Source organism: Monodon monoceros, unplaced genomic scaffold (assembly GCF_005190385.1).
Source record: "Monodon monoceros isolate NGI ecotype Baffin Bay Population unplaced genomic scaffold, NGI_Narwhal_1 Super_Scaffold_17, whole genome shotgun sequence".
Taxonomy (NCBI): Eukaryota; Metazoa; Chordata; class Mammalia; order Artiodactyla; family Monodontidae; genus Monodon; species Monodon monoceros.
This window is the reverse complement of record NW_021703773.1, coordinates 7769783-7787810: the sequence shown is the minus strand read 5'-3', so window position 1 is coordinate 7787810 and position 18028 is coordinate 7769783. Positions and strand designations below refer to the sequence as shown.

General features: G+C 35.3%; 1 protein-coding gene and 1 non-coding gene across 2 annotated transcripts in view; both read left to right on the top strand.

Moving 5' to 3' along the window:
- UNC5D (unc-5 netrin receptor D) overlaps positions 1 to 18028 on the top strand; it is a 606988-nt gene that overhangs the window by 217882 nt on the left and 371078 nt on the right. The gene's annotated exons all lie outside the window — the stretch shown is intronic.
- LOC114897723 lies at positions 8785 to 8913 on the top strand. The gene has a single exon (XR_003794248.1). It is a non-coding gene; the product is annotated as a small nucleolar RNA SNORA18 (small nucleolar RNA).

The window sequence follows — 18028 nt, the reverse complement described above, 5'->3', positions numbered from 1 at the left end:
TAATCTCCAGTATGAAGTCAAATTGATCAAACCAGTGTTTTCTCTGGAATGCTCATTCATGAGTCACAGGCTTCTGGGATACATTTGCCCTTTCCTGCTAATAAAATTGCAAGGCACTCTATGCCAGGGCAACTTAAAACCTATGCATCTAAAACTCATGGGTACCCTGGGTCTGGTGAGTGTATCATGGAATTGTAGTTTACAAACACTTTCAACAGCCAACTTGTTTTTCAAACTAAATCTTTTCTGGAAGCTCAATATTGGATATAGATAAATGAAGTGTAGTTCTCAGGTGGAACTGAGGATGGATAGCTCAGAATCCCATGGCATGATATGCTGAGAAACTTGCTTATATGGTTTCCTCCTCATTCACTGACACTAGACTGAGGGACCCAAACGTATGTCACATCATATTTTTAATCCTACTTCTTGCAGAATAATGGATGGTGCTTCTTCCTGACACGTTTGCGCCCCACTTAGGACACATTTTCTGTTGTTCAATATAAGGAAAACACGCTGGTGTTCAGAAACTATGACATACACACACATATAGACCACACACACACACACACACACAGAGTAAATTTTTGTTGGATATCCATGTATCTCATTGGATGCCTGAGGTCAGTTAACAAGTTACTGTTGAAACCTTGATCATCAAGGACTCAGCTATCAGTTTTCTAACATCGCTTAACTTGGGCAACACAAAACAAAACAAAAATCTGTAGTAGTGAGGAAGTAGCTCACTCATGAAAAACAACAACTGCAGAAACCAACCCTCACTGGGGAGATGGTGGCTACTCTCCTGACCATTTTAACTTTTTGTTAAAGGCTTTAGTGCCTTCAAATAAGCAGTAAATAATCACTGGAAAAGTAGGCAATTTACAAAGGAATCTAATATGGTAATTGATTAGTCACTGAGAGAACGGGAGATGTTGCTAAACTGTAGTAATTCCATCTCTTTGCCCCAGTTTGCTAGTTAAATGGAAAATATGGTAGCAATGAAAGTGAAATCTGTTGGCTATTTTATGCTTCATTTACATTGTATAAAACACACATCATAGATGATTGTCAGCATGAATATGGACTGTGTTTTTCAAAAGCTACGTATCCCCCTTTCTTCTTTGGTGATGCAGAACAGGGTGTAGTGGGGGTTAGTGGCATTAAGAGGTCAAAAAGTGTTGTACCAGAGATTTTTAACTATAGATTTTTCATAATAAATAAACTGAGGTTATAAATTGAGCAATTAATTAGATTTTTCTCCATGTAACCTGTTCTTCCTATATAAATACTTTAGTGGATAGAGTATTACTAACTTAGTGTTTTGCCTCTGTAGTGATGACCCAGGTGAATTTATTCAAGCCCAATTGTTATTTACAATGTCAATGTCAAAATTTTTAGATACTTTTGCCACAATATCTCTAATGTATTGAACTTTAACCTTTCCTGAATTTATTTTATTATGACATTGTGATTTTTTATTATTTAACCTTTCAGGTTGAAAATATTCCTTGGAGAAGTGAGTTTCATAAGCTTATTCTACACGTTATAAAATAAAAATTTCTCCCCATTTTGTCAGTGTTATCACAGTATAATTTACGTACAATAAACTATATCTATTTAAAGAGTACTCTTTGATGAGTTTTGATACCACCACAATCAAGTAAAGAACATTTCTATCACCTCTGAAAGTTTCTTGGTATCACTTTTTGTCTATTCCAGTCCCAGCCCCAGCCTATGACAACTACTGATCTTATTTTTTGTCACTATAGAACCTAATATTTTGTTTGAATTTGCCTTAAAACTACCTTTTAAAATGTCAAGACCTAGTTTTTTTGCTGTTGGCAAACAATGGTAGAAGGAAAAATATAGTAAAAATTATATTGTTTGGCTTTTCATTTGGGAGGTATAAAGCCTCTGTAAATATAATGGATTATTTGTGAAGAAGTGCTTGAAGATAACACCCTAAAATCTCTATTATGTCATCATCTAGAAATAACACACAAACATTACAAATTTATACCAAAGGATTTTTTATGAATAAAGTACAAGACCCCTAAACATCAGATATTGAAAACAGGTTTGTACTATTTTGAGACTGTAGTACATAGTTAAGTTTCACTCTACATTTTTATAATGTTCGTTTGGTTTCCAAACTTAATACAATGTAATATTTAATTTAAAAATCATTTATAAGTTGTGCTTTATCTCAAATAATAATAGTCATAATAAATTATGCTTAAAATAAAGTGGCACGGACCACTTGTTAAATAGAAGAAAGTAATTTTCTGTGCAAGTTACGATTAACTTTAAATACACAGAGTATTAAAAGGAATTTTATGATAAAATATTTAAAAACATACTGATTGTAACTTAAACTGTCTTCCTTATTATGTCACAGAGGAATGATTAAGAGCATAGGTTCTGGGGCTTCCCTGGTGGCGCAGTGGTTGAGAGTCCGTCTGCCGATGCAGGGGACGCGGGTTCGTGCCCCGATCCGGGAAGATCCCACATGCTGCGGAGCGGCTGGGCCCGTGAGCCATGGCCGCTGAGCCTGCGCGTCCGGAGCCTGTGCTCCGCAACGGGAGAGGCCACAACAGTGAGAGGCCCGCGTACCGCCAAAAAAAAAAAAAAAAAGAGCATAGGTTCTGGAGTTAGGATATCTGGCTTGGAATCCTGGATCTGCGGTGTACCAGGTGTGTGATCTTGGGCAAGTCATTTAATTTCAGTACCCTTATCTATAAAATAGGGAAAGTAATGCCAACCTACATCATAGTATTGTTGGGAGGAGTAAACAAGTTTAGCCATGTAAAATGTTTAAAATAGGATCAGACATACGGGAAGACGTCTATTATTATTATCCCTCCCCAAAACAGTTAATTCTCCCAGTTTTGAAAAAATAATATATTATTATGTCACAGTTCAACATTTCAGAAAAATTTGGGAAACACTCCACTGGAAGATTTCTCATTTTCATTCTCTTATGAAATATTTCCTCTCTTTCTGGCCCTATGGTACTGTCCCAGATGCTGAAAAGTCCCAGTCCCTTTTTGCTATACTACCCTTTATACTGAATACTTTAATTCTAACTAGAATCCCTTGGGTTACAGCATCCTGAGGTTGGTGCATAATTCTATGAAATTAACGTTGTCTGCTTGGTAGTAGAAAAGCAAGGAAAAATTGTCTGATGATGGAAAGACGTGGGAAAATGGGTCACTTGTCAGTTAAATAGCAAGCCGTCTCTCATCTCACTTGCATTGAAACCACATTTTGTGTATTTTTCATATTTACATGAGGGTAAAGGTTCCCAATTTCTTAATTTAATTTGCCAAATAGTTGGCTGTCCTGCCTAAGTACTTTTGATCTGCAATCACTTCAAGGCCAAGGCAGCTTTGTCTAGTGTCAGGAACAATTAATTTCTCACGACTCTAATAAAGAATGTTTCACTTGGTTGCACACGTAAATAGTGAGTTTGTAGTCAAATAAACAAACACACAAACAGAACGGATATTCACAAATTACTTGTGAGATTTCTGGAGGTCAGTGTCCATGTCTTATACATTATTATATCCTTGACAATCAATAGTGTTGGCACATATGAGGCACATGAACTCTTGAGTAATTGAATTGACTTACTTGATTTCCAAGGCTAAGTCTGAAAGCTGAAACTTATCTTCATTGACTACCTTTTTCACATGAAGATTTGGATGATAAGTTTCTACTGGTACGTCATATTTCTCTAAAAATAGCAATAAGCAAATTGTAGGATGGATAATCTAATGTAGTGATGAGGGCTAGAGATGAGATTGTTCCACTTGGTCAGTAATATTCACAGGTAGCTTGGAATCTCCTCTTTCATCTCAAAATGTATATATTTTTTATATATATAAAAGAATATAAATAAGAATATATATTCTTAGTCCATTTGTTAAGGATATAACATAGAGCCTTAAATTATATATATTTTCCATATGGATTTTCTAAAATTTCTTTCTTGGTTTATGATGTGAATGATATACAAGAAGAAAAACTCACCAGTTAACTCCTAAAGAAGGAAATAGTAGTTTATACATGTTTAAATGTGTAAATTCTATCAATCCCTCTCAACAAAAATATAATCATAAAAGTTTACTCAACTCTGTTGTGAAAGACTAGTGTTAAAAAATAGTTGTGTAATGGGGCACATATGCTGAGTTTATTATTTCAAGTGTCCTAAAGGCAGTGGTGCCAGATTTAATATGAGGCTCCTCTAAAGATGCTAATTCCTATTAGGAGAATTTTGTATATTCTAATTTTGTTTCCCTCCAGATTTCTACTTATTGTACTAAAAACAAGATAATTCCAAAAAGAAAAATAATAGTTGTGTATTTTATTAGCATAGGATATGAACAGAAATTTAATTGGTTTATAAACCATCAGTATTCAGATGCCATAAGAATAAAGAAAATCCTAAAACTGTTTATATTGTAATATAAAATCATTCTTGGCTTCATGTTAATGAAGAGAACCATTTTCACTGACAATCACCCTATATTCTAATTTATATCAGTGAAACTTTATCAGTTAAATTTTATTTAACAGGTTATTTTTTCTGACTTCTAGTCTGTTTTGTTTGCAGTATATTCTATTATTCTCACTTTATTTAGAAGATAATTTACCTTTTAAACTAGCATTTTTTTTTTTTTTTTCTTTTGCGGTACGCGGGCCTTTCACTGTTGTGGCCTCTCCCATTGCGGAGCACAGGCCCCGGACGCGCAGGCTCAGCGGCCATGGCTCACGGGCCCAGCCGCTCCGCAGCATATGGGATCTTCCCGGACCGGGGCACGAACCCGTGTCCCCTGCATCGGCAGGCGGACTCTCAACCACCGAGCCACCAGGGAAGCCCTTAAACTAGCTTTTTTTTTTTTTTCATTAAGGATTTAAAATACGTCTTTGGATAAAACACTAAAATCTACTACCTGACTTGAGAAAGGAAGAATTTTAACTTTTATTGCAAAGCCTAATAATGACTGTTATGAAATTTTAGGATTTTATAGTAAGTTAAATCTAAACAATTTCATACGGATTTTTGTATATTAGCTGACTCATAATACTGAAATATAGAAATGAATTTAATAACATTTTAGTGAAAATATAGCAAGTTCTAATAAGGATCAGTGGTTCAATTTTGATTTTAAAAGCCATCAATTGTTGCCTTAGAATTGTTCCAAAATGAAAATACCTTTACTGGGGGCAGGGGAAATGTGGAAAATTAAAGGGAACGGTTTTAAAATTGTTTTAATTTTAAGTAATAGCTGTGTAACAATATCATCTCTTAACTTCGTAAATGAAAATATAGAACAGTTGCTTTTAGCTTTTTTAGATAATTTTGGTTTTTTTGAGAAGGAAGTGTTTCCCAGAAATAAAATTATCATTTTCCTTCCTCCTCTTCAATTCCCCCTGCCCCCCACCCCTTGCATAATTGTGATTCTCCTGCTGTAAATCTTGGGTGATTATCTAACTTAGAAATGACTCATATACCATTTATTAGGAACCATGTATTTTTTTAAATTAATTTTTATTGGAGTATAGTTGAGTTACAATGTTGTATTAGTTTCAGGCATACAGCAAAGTGAATCAGTTATACATACACGTGTATCCACTCTTTTTTAGATTCTGTTTCCATATAGGTCACTACAGAGTATTGAGTAGACTTCCCTGTGCTATACTATAGGTTCTTATTAGTTATCTATTTTAGATATAGTAGTGTGTGTATGTCAATCCCAATCTCCCAATTTATCCCTTACCCCCTTGGTAACTATAAGTTTGTTTTCTACACCTGGGACTCTATTTCTATTTTGTAAATAGGTTCATTTGTACCATATTTTTAGATTCCACATATAAGCCATATCATATGATATTTGTCTTTCTCTGTCTGACTGACTTCACTCAGTATGACTGTCCCTAGGTCTATCCATGTTGCTGCAAATGGCATTATTTCATTATTTTTTATGACTTAATATATAGCCATATATACTCCATTGTATATATATATACCCCATCTTGTTTATCCATTCTTCCATCGATGGACATTTAGGTTTCTTCCATGTGCTGGCTATTGTAAATAGTGCTGCAATGAACATTGGGGTACATGTATTTTTTTCAGATTATGGTTTTCTCCAGATATATACCCAGGAGTAAGATTGCTGGATCATGTGGTAGCTCTGTTTTTAGTTTTTTAAGGAACCTCCATACTGTTCTCCATGATGGCTGTACCAACTTACATTCCCACCAACAGTGTAGGAGGGTTCTCTTTTCTCCATACCCTCTCCAGCATTTATTGTTTGTAGATTTTTTGATGATGGCCGTTCTAACCAGTGTGAGGTGGTACCTCATTGTAGTAATTATCTACTACAGTGCCACATTTAACTTAGAAGTGGCTCATATACCCATTCATTAGGAACCATGTATTTTTAATGATATACCAAAATTCAAAAGCAAGTTAGGTACCTGAGAACTGTCATAAAAGTTCTTTACTAGATCAATTTCCAACAAATAAAACCTATAATTTATGTTACAGAGTTAAAATATTTTCTCTGGCAAATGATAGACCAAGAGCAATGATGCTGTCAATTATTAATGAAAGGATGGGAATCAGCCCTTGGTCTCTTCAAGTTGTGTGTGTGTGTGTATGCATGCACATGTGTGTGTTCACGTGTATGTGTGATTTTTGTTCGGTCTTTCAGTACCCTTCATTATTCTTTTACATTAGCTAGTGCTAAACTTATTTTTAAAAATGTCAATGACCTTTAAAACTGGAAAGACTGTGGAGTATTATTTTTTGAAGGAGGTTCAGTAATTTGGGTCAAAAAATGCTTTTTACTTGATTTTATGGGGGCATCTCCAAATCATTTTATCTTTATTTTATATATGATCAACCATTTGGCAGATCCTTAATTTTGTTTTGGATATCTTAAACATGATAAACAGATAAATTAAAAAAAACTCATTAACAATTAAATATGATCCAGATAGTAATACAGACAGTAAGGATTACATTTCACTTCAGGAATAAGAGGAGTGGCAATGGTATAACTTTGCAGTAGTAAAAACGTATTTTCTGACTTTACTCTTAAGTTTTAGTCATTTCTTTCATGCATTTCTGGGGAAAACTGGAAAAATAAATTGCCTTAAAATGACTTAGGAAGAATGGCCTTGGAAATTGTGACAACACAGTTGTGTGTTGTGTGAGATCCATGTGTGATGACCATAATACAACTGAATGTGTCATTATAATGTTTCTAAGCCTATGAAACAGTAAAAAAAAAAATCTGTACAAGGGGAAACAAACGTTTTTGAAGATAAAGTGAAAATATGTCTTAAGGGCCAAATAAATTTAAAATCCAATCAAATGATATATCTAAGACAGCTGTGAGTGGGGAGATACTGTAAAACTTGAATTTCAGGTGTTGGAACTTGCCTCTTTGGGGTTATAAAGTCATAGACATGGAAAGTATAAAGTGTTCAGAGTTCCTCTGAGGGTGTCAACAGTGCAGTCAGCCTCTTAGCTTGAATTTCTGGTCATTTTGAGAGCTGTAGAACACTGGGAAGTCAACTCCAAGGTTACATTGTGGGGACTGAAATAATTATTTCCTTGGGAGTAAGCATTTGTCAAACGCTTAGAAAGTTTTATCATGAAGTAAAAGAGGTATTTATCTCATTGTATTAATATTTATATAAAAAAGGATTTGTAAAAAATTGTACCTACAATATTTAACATTTGGATAATTATAAAAAATAGATTAGCCTGTGACTTTAATTCTAACTTAATTATTCAAAATTTTAATTTTAATAATTAATTTAGAACCATGATTTTTTTATGACTAATAATTTATTTATTGGAGTGTAATTGCTCTACAGTGGTGTGTTAGCTTCTGCATTATAACAAAGTGAATCAGCTATACATATACACACATCCCCGTATCTCTTCCCTCTTGTGTCTCCCTCCCACCCTCCCCATCCCACCCCTATAGGTGGCCACAAAGCACTGAGCTGATCTCCCTGTGCTATGCAGCTGCTTCCCACTAGCTATTTTACATTTGAGAACCATGATTTTAAATTGAGTCTTAGTAAGCTTGTAAACATTATCAGAGTGCTTAATATATAAATGTTTTATTCACATTATAATTTAAATATATTTGATGTTAACAGTAATTTAAGTGCTCAGTAAGGTAACGCTATTAAAGTATTCATAATATTAAATATATAAATAAAGTTTCAAATGTTTGAAGATGTTTAAATCTATGGTGAATATAAACATTATCCAGAGCACCATTAAAGGTAATATGTTTTTTTGTTGTTTTTGCGGTACGCGGGCCTCTCACCGTTGTGGCCTCTCCCGTTGCAGAGCACAGGCTCCGGACGCGCAGGCTCAGCGGCCATGGCTCACGGGCCCAGCCGCTCCGCAGCATGTGGGATCTTCCCGGATCGGGGCACGAACCCGTGTCCCCTGCATCAGCAGGCGGACTCTTAACCACTGCGCCACCAGGGAAGCCCTATCTTATTTGAAATTTATTGTGCTTCTTAGAACTGAGTTTTGGTGTCTTTTAGCAATTCTTGGAAAATGCCAGCCATTATTTGTTTGAAGGGTCCCTCTGCCCCTTTATTTCTACAATCATCTCCTTCTGGAACTCCAAGTTTTATATGTTAGACCTTCACACACTATCTTTCATGTCTTTTAACCTTAGCTTGTTTTCCATATCTTTGTCAGGACTTCCTACTGGATTGTTTCTTAAGAATTATCTTGTCGAGGTCTATCCTGATGGGGCTTTTTCTGTAAACCTACATTGTTGGAAATGCCTCAGAGTAACTGCGTACTTTCCTTTACTCATGGAACTACCTGTTAGATCTGTGGGAAAGAAGTACAAGACAGAGCTGCCAAGTAAACTATGAAAAACCTAACAGTCAAACTTTTTTTTATCTTAGGTATTGGCATATCCCAATGATCTGTACTCTTCTAGCGTGTGATGGCTTAGGAGTGAATATGATTTGAATCTTATACATTTTTAGAGGATGTCAAATTCAGAACCAGGCAGATCCATCTCCCGACCCTAAACATGGTCCTAAAGTAAATCGCTTGAGGAAATTGGATCCCGAAGGTTACAGGTGGGGAATTTTGAAGTGTGTCTATATTCCATTGGAGATCAAAGAAACCTAACTAAAAGAATTGTGGGCTGACTCACATGACAACTTCTTTTTGAAAGGGCTATTTTATCTTTAAGGTTATGAGTTTGGAGGAACTAAGGTGATTGGCAGTGGAAAGAATCAGAACATGTGAAATTCCTTAAAAACTTATTGACTTAAATAATTTTGTCTGTGTTACACATAATTTAAAAAAAAAAAAAAAACCTTTACACTTTGTGCACAAAGTCAGCATACATTTTTGGCTCAGAGTTTCTCTAATGTTTTCTGTGGAAGGAATAATACCATTTATCAGTTAAAAAAAAAAGAATTATTAGTCCATTAATTTTCTCTTCAGCTGTGTCTAATCCATTATAAATTCATCCACTGGATTTTCCATTTCAATTATTATGTATATTTTTCCTGGAACTTCTTTCTGGTTCTTTGATAAATCTGTATTAAAAAATAGAGTTCTGTACTCATATTTTCAAACCTTTCTTTTTTTATTGAGGTATAATTGACATATAACATTGTATTATTTCCAGGTGTACAATATAATGATTCAATATTTGTATATACTGTGAAGTGATCATCACAATAAGTCTTGATAACATTTGTTAACATACATAGTTACAAATATTTTTTCTTCTAATGAGTACTTTTAAGATCTACCCTCTTAGCAACTTTCAGATATGCACTATAGTATTATTAACTATAGTCACCACCCTGCACATTACATCCCCATGACTTAATTATTTTATAACTGGAAATTTGTACCTTTTGGCCCCTTTCACCCATTTCTCCCATCCTCTGTCTCCTATCACTGGCAACCACCAATCTGTTCTCTGTATGTATGGGTTCCTTTTGTTGTTTTCATTGCTGTTGTTTAATTCCACATATAGTTGAGATCATACAGCATTTGTCTTTCTCTTTCAGACTTATTTCATTTAGTATAATGCCTTCAAGGTATATATATGTATATCTCACATCCATTCATCCATCATCAGACACTTAGATTGTTTCCATACCTTGGCTATTGAAAAAATGCACCCGGAAATGGAATTACTGGATCATATGGTAGTTCTATTTTTAATTTCTTGAGGAACCTTCATACTGTTTTCCATAGTGGCTGCACCAATTTACATTCCCACCAACAGTACATAAAGGTTCCCTTTTGTTTTTTTACTTCTTTGCCGACACTTGTTATTTCTTGTCTTTTCAATGGTAGCCATTCTAACAAGTGTGAGGTGATATATCATTGTGATATTGATTTGCATTTCCCTGATGACTAGTGATGTTGAGCATCTTTTCATGTACCTGTTTCCCATCTATATGTCTTCTTTGGTAAAATGTCTCCAGATATTTTGCCCATTTTTTAAAAATTGGATTTTTTGTTCATTTGTTTGTTTTTGCTATTGCACTGTATTGAGTTCTTTATATGTTTTTGGGTATTAACCCTTTATCAGATATATGATTTTGCAAATAGTTTTTCCAACTCAGGAGATTGCCTTTTCATTTTATTATTTCCTTTGCTGTGTAGAAGCTTTTTGGACTGATGTAGTCCCACTTGTTTATTTTTGCTGTTGTTGTCTTTGGTTTTGAAGTCAGATTCAAAAACTCATTGCCAAGACTAATGTCAAGGATCCTACATTCAAGTCTTCAATCCTTAATTTTTGTGCATGGTATATGATAGTCTACTTTCATAATTTTGCATGTGGCTGTCCAGTTTTCCCAGCACCTTTTATTGAAGAGACTATCCCTTCCTCATTGTATATCCTTGCTTCCTTTGTCATAAATTAATTGGCCACAGATATGTGGGTTTGTTTTATTTGGGGAATCTCTTTTCTGGTTCATTGATCTATATGTCTGATTTTTATGCTAATACCATACTGTTTTGATTACTGTAGCTTTGTAATGTAGTTTGAAATTAGGGTGCATGATGCCACCAGCTTTGTTCTTCTTTCTCAAGATTCCTTTGGCTATTGGGATATTTTGTGGTTCCATACAAACTTTAGGATTGTTCATTATATTTCTATGAAAGATGCTATTGGAATTTTGGTAGGAATTGAATTAAATCTGTGGATTGCTTTGGGTGATATGGACATTTTAACACAATTAATTCTTCCAGCTCATGAGCACAGACTACATTTTTATTTATTTGTGTCTTCTTTAGTTTCCTTCATCAGTGTAAGTTTTCAGTGTGCAGGCCTTTTACCTCCTTGGTTAAATTTATTCCTAGGTATTTTATTCTTTTTGGTGAAATTGTATATGGGTTTGTTTCCTTAATTTCTCTTTCTGGTAGTTGTTAGTGTGTAGAAATGCAACAGATTTTTGTGTATTAATTTTTGTATCCTTCAATTTGAATGAATTCATTTATTAGTACTAACAGTCTTTTGGTAAAACTTTTTTTTTTTTTGAAATACAGTTGATTTACACTGTTGTGTTAGTTTCTGATATACAGTAAAGCTATTCATTTAAATATGTATTCTTTTTCATATTCTTTTCCATTTAGGTTGCTACAAGATATTGAATGTAGTTACCTGTGCTATACAGTAGGACCTTGTTGTTTATCCATTTTATATATAGTAGTTTGTATCTACTAATCCCAAACTCTGAATTTATCCCCCCGTCCTTTCCCCTTTGGTAACCACAAGTTTGTTTTCTATGTCTTCGAGTCTGTTTCTGTTTTGTAATTAAGTTGATTTGTGTCATATTTTAGATTCTACATATAAGTAATAGCATATGATATTTGGCTTTGTCTTATTTATTTCACTTAGTATGATCGTCTCTAGGTCCATGCATGTTGCTGCAAATGGCACTATTTTATTCTTTTTTTATGGCTGAATAATACATAAACACACACACACACACACACCCCATGTCTTCTTTATCCATTCATCTGTAGATGGACACTTCACTTAGGTTGTTTCCATGTTTTGGCTATTGTAAATAGTGCTGCTATGAACATAGGGGTGCATGTATCTTTTCAAATTAGAGTTTTCTCTAGATATATGTACAGGAGTAGAATTCCTGGATCATATGGTAGCTCTATTTTCAGTTTTTTGAGGAACCTCCATACTGTTTTCTATAGTGGCTGCAAGTGAAACTATTTTAAAATACATGTTTAATAGCAATACTTGAATATTGTTCTATTTACTACTACTATCTACTGTCAGTTACTATAACAGAACTTCATTAAGAATATTTCCTTTTCATGCTTGGTTATTCTTAGTGACAAAGCATGCCCTCATGGTCTTAGGATGGATATTGTATATATCATTTTCATTATGAAAATCTAAACATATGGCATGACTGTCAGGTGTTTCCTTGAAAACTGTCAGTGGCTTCTTGATGTGTTAATGTATTACATTCCCTCTTCAGCATTGAAGAAATAGATGATACTTCTGTAAGATATAGCTGCAGTGGACAAAAAAGTAATCCTTTTGATCTGTGTAAAATGATCAACTAAGTTCTTTTCTGGCAATAGATAGACAAACAGATATTCTTCCCAATATCTATCAGTGTTAAGGGAAATAGAACAACATTTATAGATGATTACCTGATGAATACCATTAAATGCTCTAGACCATTAAGTGTGCTAATATCTGTCCCAGGATTAGACTGAACCAACATTCGCATACCTGAATGGTATGTTATTAGCTTCCTGTAAAATCACTCACACTTTCCTCTCTTCTGAATTATGCTTTGGAGGGTGCCATTAGCCAATATCAAAAGATGCTATAAGAAAGAGACCTGTAGAAAAATTTCAAGTCTGCTGTAAAGATGTTGTTATGATCTTTGTTCGTGGGATTGCAGTACCCCTTTTATGATTTCCCTTAAGGAGAAATGGTTTGCTGCTTTCTGAACTTTAGTATCAGGAACAGTTGGGTTTCTTCCGAGCAGTTGATTTTTTTATCTTCTTATGGATCCTTGGTTTGTAAACTTATTATCTTTCTTTCATGGGGAGGCCAGAATACTGAATCATATGTTAACTTATTTGATATTATAGTTATATCTGGCTCCTTTTAAATCCTTACTTTATTTTTCAGTACTTTTTTTCTCATTTCTTCAGCTTTATGTTTTCTTGGTATATTTTGTTTTATTTTTTTAATTGAAGTATAGTTGATTTACAATGTTGTGCTAGTTTCCAGTGTACAGCAGTGATTCAGTTATTCTTTTTCAGATTCTTTTCCCTTATAGGTTATTACAAAATACTAATTATTTTTCCCTGTGCTATCTAGGCAAAGATGTACGGTGACCTTATATATAGGAAACCCTAAATGCCTTTTTACTCACATATGCTCTCAAGTAATCTATATGTATGTGTATGTGTGTATATATATATATATATATATATATTTGTTTTCTTTAAAAAAATTTTTTTTTGCCAAGACTATTTAACATAAGACAGACAAACCACCTTTACTGGGAGATTTGCTTTGACCCTGGCTTTTGCATAATTTGCCTTTGGCAAAGTCTTCATCAAGTAGCAAGATTTAAAGTACAGGGTTGAAGTTCAGGTTAAAACTCTAGTAAGTTAATGATCAAGAACGTACAAGGTAGAGAATCAGAGATAGAGAATTTGGGTTATCAGTTTATCCAAGTGTAGAGAACATTTAACAGACGCACATATACCAGAATTAGGGCATGAGGTTATAATCAGATATCGGGAAATTCTGAGGTCAGGTCTGGCTTTAGAGAAGGTGGGGCTAAGCTTGTATTTGGGGGTAAAGAGAGTTCCATTTAGGGAGAAAAGGAGACAGAGGCTGGAACTCTGAAGAGGTAAGTGAGTCAGCCCAGGTGCAAGGACTGATTTTGCCACGCTGAGTGACCACGGGCAAGTGAATTAAACCATCTGAGACCTCTTTCTAGTTTGGGTCATGTAGATAATAATACCTACCTCACAGATTGCTTGAAAGACATGAAAAGTACTTAAAATAGCGTCTGCTCTCCAGCAGGCTTTCAATAAATAGTGATTGTCATCGTGTCCCAGTGCAGTGGCTGCATTCTGCAAGCTGATCCACTGTGTGCCACTGTGAATAAAATAGCACGAGGGTAGCCTTTTCTTAATTTGCAGGGAACCCAATTTGGTTGGGATATTCTCAATTGGCAGCTTCCCTGAGATTGATGTTTTCACCCTTTGGTGTTTACTGCTTCCTGCCTGCCAGTGGGCGGCAATAGATGACAAAACAAATGAATGAACAGTATCAATATTTCTTGCTTTTCTTCCCAAATCAACACATTCCAAGTGTTTCACTGATTGGGTAAGTTTAGGAACCAATGCCTGGTTTAGAACCCTGTGTCCATGACGTAATGCTCCTTGTTTTAGCAGAAGTCTCCTGGGGCCATGGGAAAGCATCTTCCTAAATTCTCAGGTTCGTTTTTTGCTACCTGCACTAGGAGTGGTTGGACAGAAGTATATCTGAGATCCCTGTCATTCCCAGGAAGGGTGTCATTTGCTAGCTCTGGCAAGTATCTTTTCCTAGGACACTTTGCTATGCTGAAAAAAGAAATCTATAACTGTACTGAACTCCTCACTAAGTCAAAGTGTCAGAAATCTCTCAGGCTGTCATAATTTACCTTTTAAAGGTAAATAAAAGGAGATAGGGCAATTATTTTCTGTTGGAAGAAGATAGATCCAATTGTATGATACAAGGATGTAAAGGTCACAAAGCAGGTATTTGCAGATCGAGTACTCTTTCCCCAACCTGCTCACTCATTCTCACTGTTTTCTTACCACAGTTGTCCCCAAGTTCAACTCTGTCACTCCGGTGACCTGTATTGCTAAGCAGTAGCAACAGACCCCCAGAGGCCTCTAACTCACTCCATCCTTTCATCTTGGAGAAATGTTTCTTGATAGGTAAGAAACTAAGCACCGCCGTCTGGGCTTATCTGAGATCCTAAAAGCCCTCTGAATGTGTGTTGCTGACCTCATTTTAAAGTCCCTGGTGCATCTTTGGAGCACACCACAGGTACATAAATCACCCTTAGAAAGTACATTCTTCCAAACTCTGTCAGCCTATGCCTCTCAGAAAATACGTTCACTTTTGGTAGCTTTTTATGAAGCCTGCTTTATGAAAATTAATGATAATAATAAAAGAGGAACTTAAAGATTTTTGTACACTCCGTTGGGTGTTTTTTTTTTGGAATTTTTAGCTGCCATCCAGGCAAACAAATAGTCTAGTGACTGCTTCTGTTGGTACCTTCATGATGCATTCAAGCCTTTTGTTAAATTTGAACCACACTGAACTTAGAAGCCCTTTGAATCTCACCTCCTCCACACAGCCTTCCTTGGCTACTCTTGTCCTGTTTGAAGACAAGGGATGTTAACGCTTGTGGAGGTGGTATGCAAATGTTACTTGCTGTTGCCAATTTTTATCTTCCCTAAACAACTCCGCCACATAAAACATGCATCACAAATTAATTTGTATATATTCCTTGATTAATGGGTGCTATTTTGGTCTTCCTAATATTGTTCCTGATCTGTGCGTTTTCTAATATGTTGTTCAGTGATTCATACATGGTGATCTTATCTCCATGGCTAGACTATAAATGTTCTCAAATGAGGGCAAGGACCAGATTTTATCTGCTCCCTTAACTAATGTTTAATAAGGGTCTGCCGTTTCGATGCTTTCTAAAATGTTGGCTGGGGAAAGATGGCGGGTCTTCAGGACATGCAATTTCCTGTTGGTATAACTAACTTCCCACTCTCTGCCATGAGCATTGGGGTTTCTTGTACAAGAATATCTTTGTCTTGTTAATCACTTTATTGAGGTATGATTGACATGTAAAAAGTAGTATATATTTAACGTGTACAGGTTGATGTGTTTGGGGATAAGTATATACCTGTGGAACCATCACTGACATCAAGGCCATAGACATATCCGTTGCTAGTAAATGTTTCCTTGCATCCGTTTATTATGATTGTTTTATGTGTGTGAGTGTGTTTTTGTGTGTGTGTGAGTTTGTGTGTGAAACTTAATGTAAGGTTACCTCCCTGGCAAATTGTAAGTACACAGTACAGTATTGTTAGCTATAGGCACTATGCTGTATAGTAGCTATCCCTAATTTATTGATCTTGCAAAACTGTAACTTTGTACGCTTTGATCATCGTCTTCCCATTTCCCCCTGTGAGAAACTATTTCACATATAAGTGAGATCATGCAGTATTTGTCTTTCTATGTCTAGCTCATCTCACATAACATAATGTCCTCCAGGTTCATCCATGATGTTGCAAATGGCAGGATTTCCTTCTTTTTTAAGGCTGGATATTTTCTATACCCATCCATCCTTCAGTGAGCGTATAGGCTGATTACATATCTTGGCTGTGGTGAATACAGAGCAATGAACATGAGAGGGTAGATATCTCTTTAAGATCCTAATTTCAATTCCTTTGGATAAATACCCAAAAGTGAGATTGCTGGATGGTATGGTAGTGCCAGCTTTAATTTTTTGAGGAACCACCACACTAATTTCCACAATAGCTTTACCAATTTACATTCCTACCAACAGTGTACAAGGGTTCACTTTTCTCCACATCTTGCCCGTACTTCTTATGTTTTTATTTTTTTTTAATAGCTATTCTCATAGGTGTGAAGTAATATCTCATTGTGGTTTTGATTTGCCTTTCTCTGGTGATTAATGACATTGAGTACCCTTTCATATACCTGTTGTCCACTTGTATGTCTTCTTTGGAGAAATGTTTATTCAGATCCTCTGTTCGTTTGTTAATTGGGTTATTTGTTTTGTTTTGTTTTTGTGCAGTTGAGTTGTATGAATTCTTTATATATTTTGGATGCTAACCCCTTATCGGATATATGGTTTGCACATATTTTCTCCCATTACATAGCTTAGCTTTTAATTTAGTTATTTCCTTTGCTATGCAATAGCTTTTTAATTTGATGTAGCCCCACACTTTTATTTTTGTTTCTGTTGTGTGTACTTTTGGTGCTACATCCAAAAAGTTATTGCCAAGACCAATGTCAAGGAGCTTTTTCCTTATGTTTTCTTCCAGGTGTTTTACATTTTCAAATGTTACATTTAAGTCTTTAATCCACTTTGAGTTGATCTTTTTCTGTATGGAATAAGGTAGGGGTCCAATTTTATTCTTTTGCACATGGATATACAGTTTAAGCAATAACATTTGTTGAAGAGACTGTCCTTTCCCCATTGTATATTTTGGTGCCTCTGAAGAAATTTAATTGACCATAGAAGCATGGGTTTATTTCTGGGCTCTCTGTTGTGTTCCATTGGTCATTGGGCTATTTTTATTCCAGTACCATAATGTTTGGATTACTGTAACTTTGTAATGTAATTTCAAATCAGGAAATGTGATGCCTCCAGCTCTTTTATTCTTGCTCAAGATTGTGTTGGCTATTTGGGGTCTTTTGTAGTTCCATAGGAGTTTTAGGGTGTTTTTCTGTGAAAAATGCCATCGAAATTTTGATAGAAATTGCACTGAATCTGTGGAATATTTGGACACTGTGGACATTTTAAGAATATTAATTCTTCCAATCCAGAAACACAAGATATCAAAAAACCAAAAACCCAGTTTAAAAAAATGGGCAGAAAAGCTAAATAGACATTTCTCCCAAGAAGACATACAGATGGCTACAAGCACATGAAAAGATGCTCAACAACATTAGAGAAATGCAAATCAAAACTACAGTGAGGTATCTCCTCACACTGGTCAGAATGGCCATCATCAAAAAGTCTACAAATAATAAATGCTGGAGAGGGTGTGGAGAAAAGGGAACCCTCCTACACTGTTGATGGAAATGTAAACTGGTGTAGCCACTACGGAGGACAGTATGGAGGATCCTTAAAAAACTAAAAACAGAGCTACCACATGATCCAGCAATCCTACTCC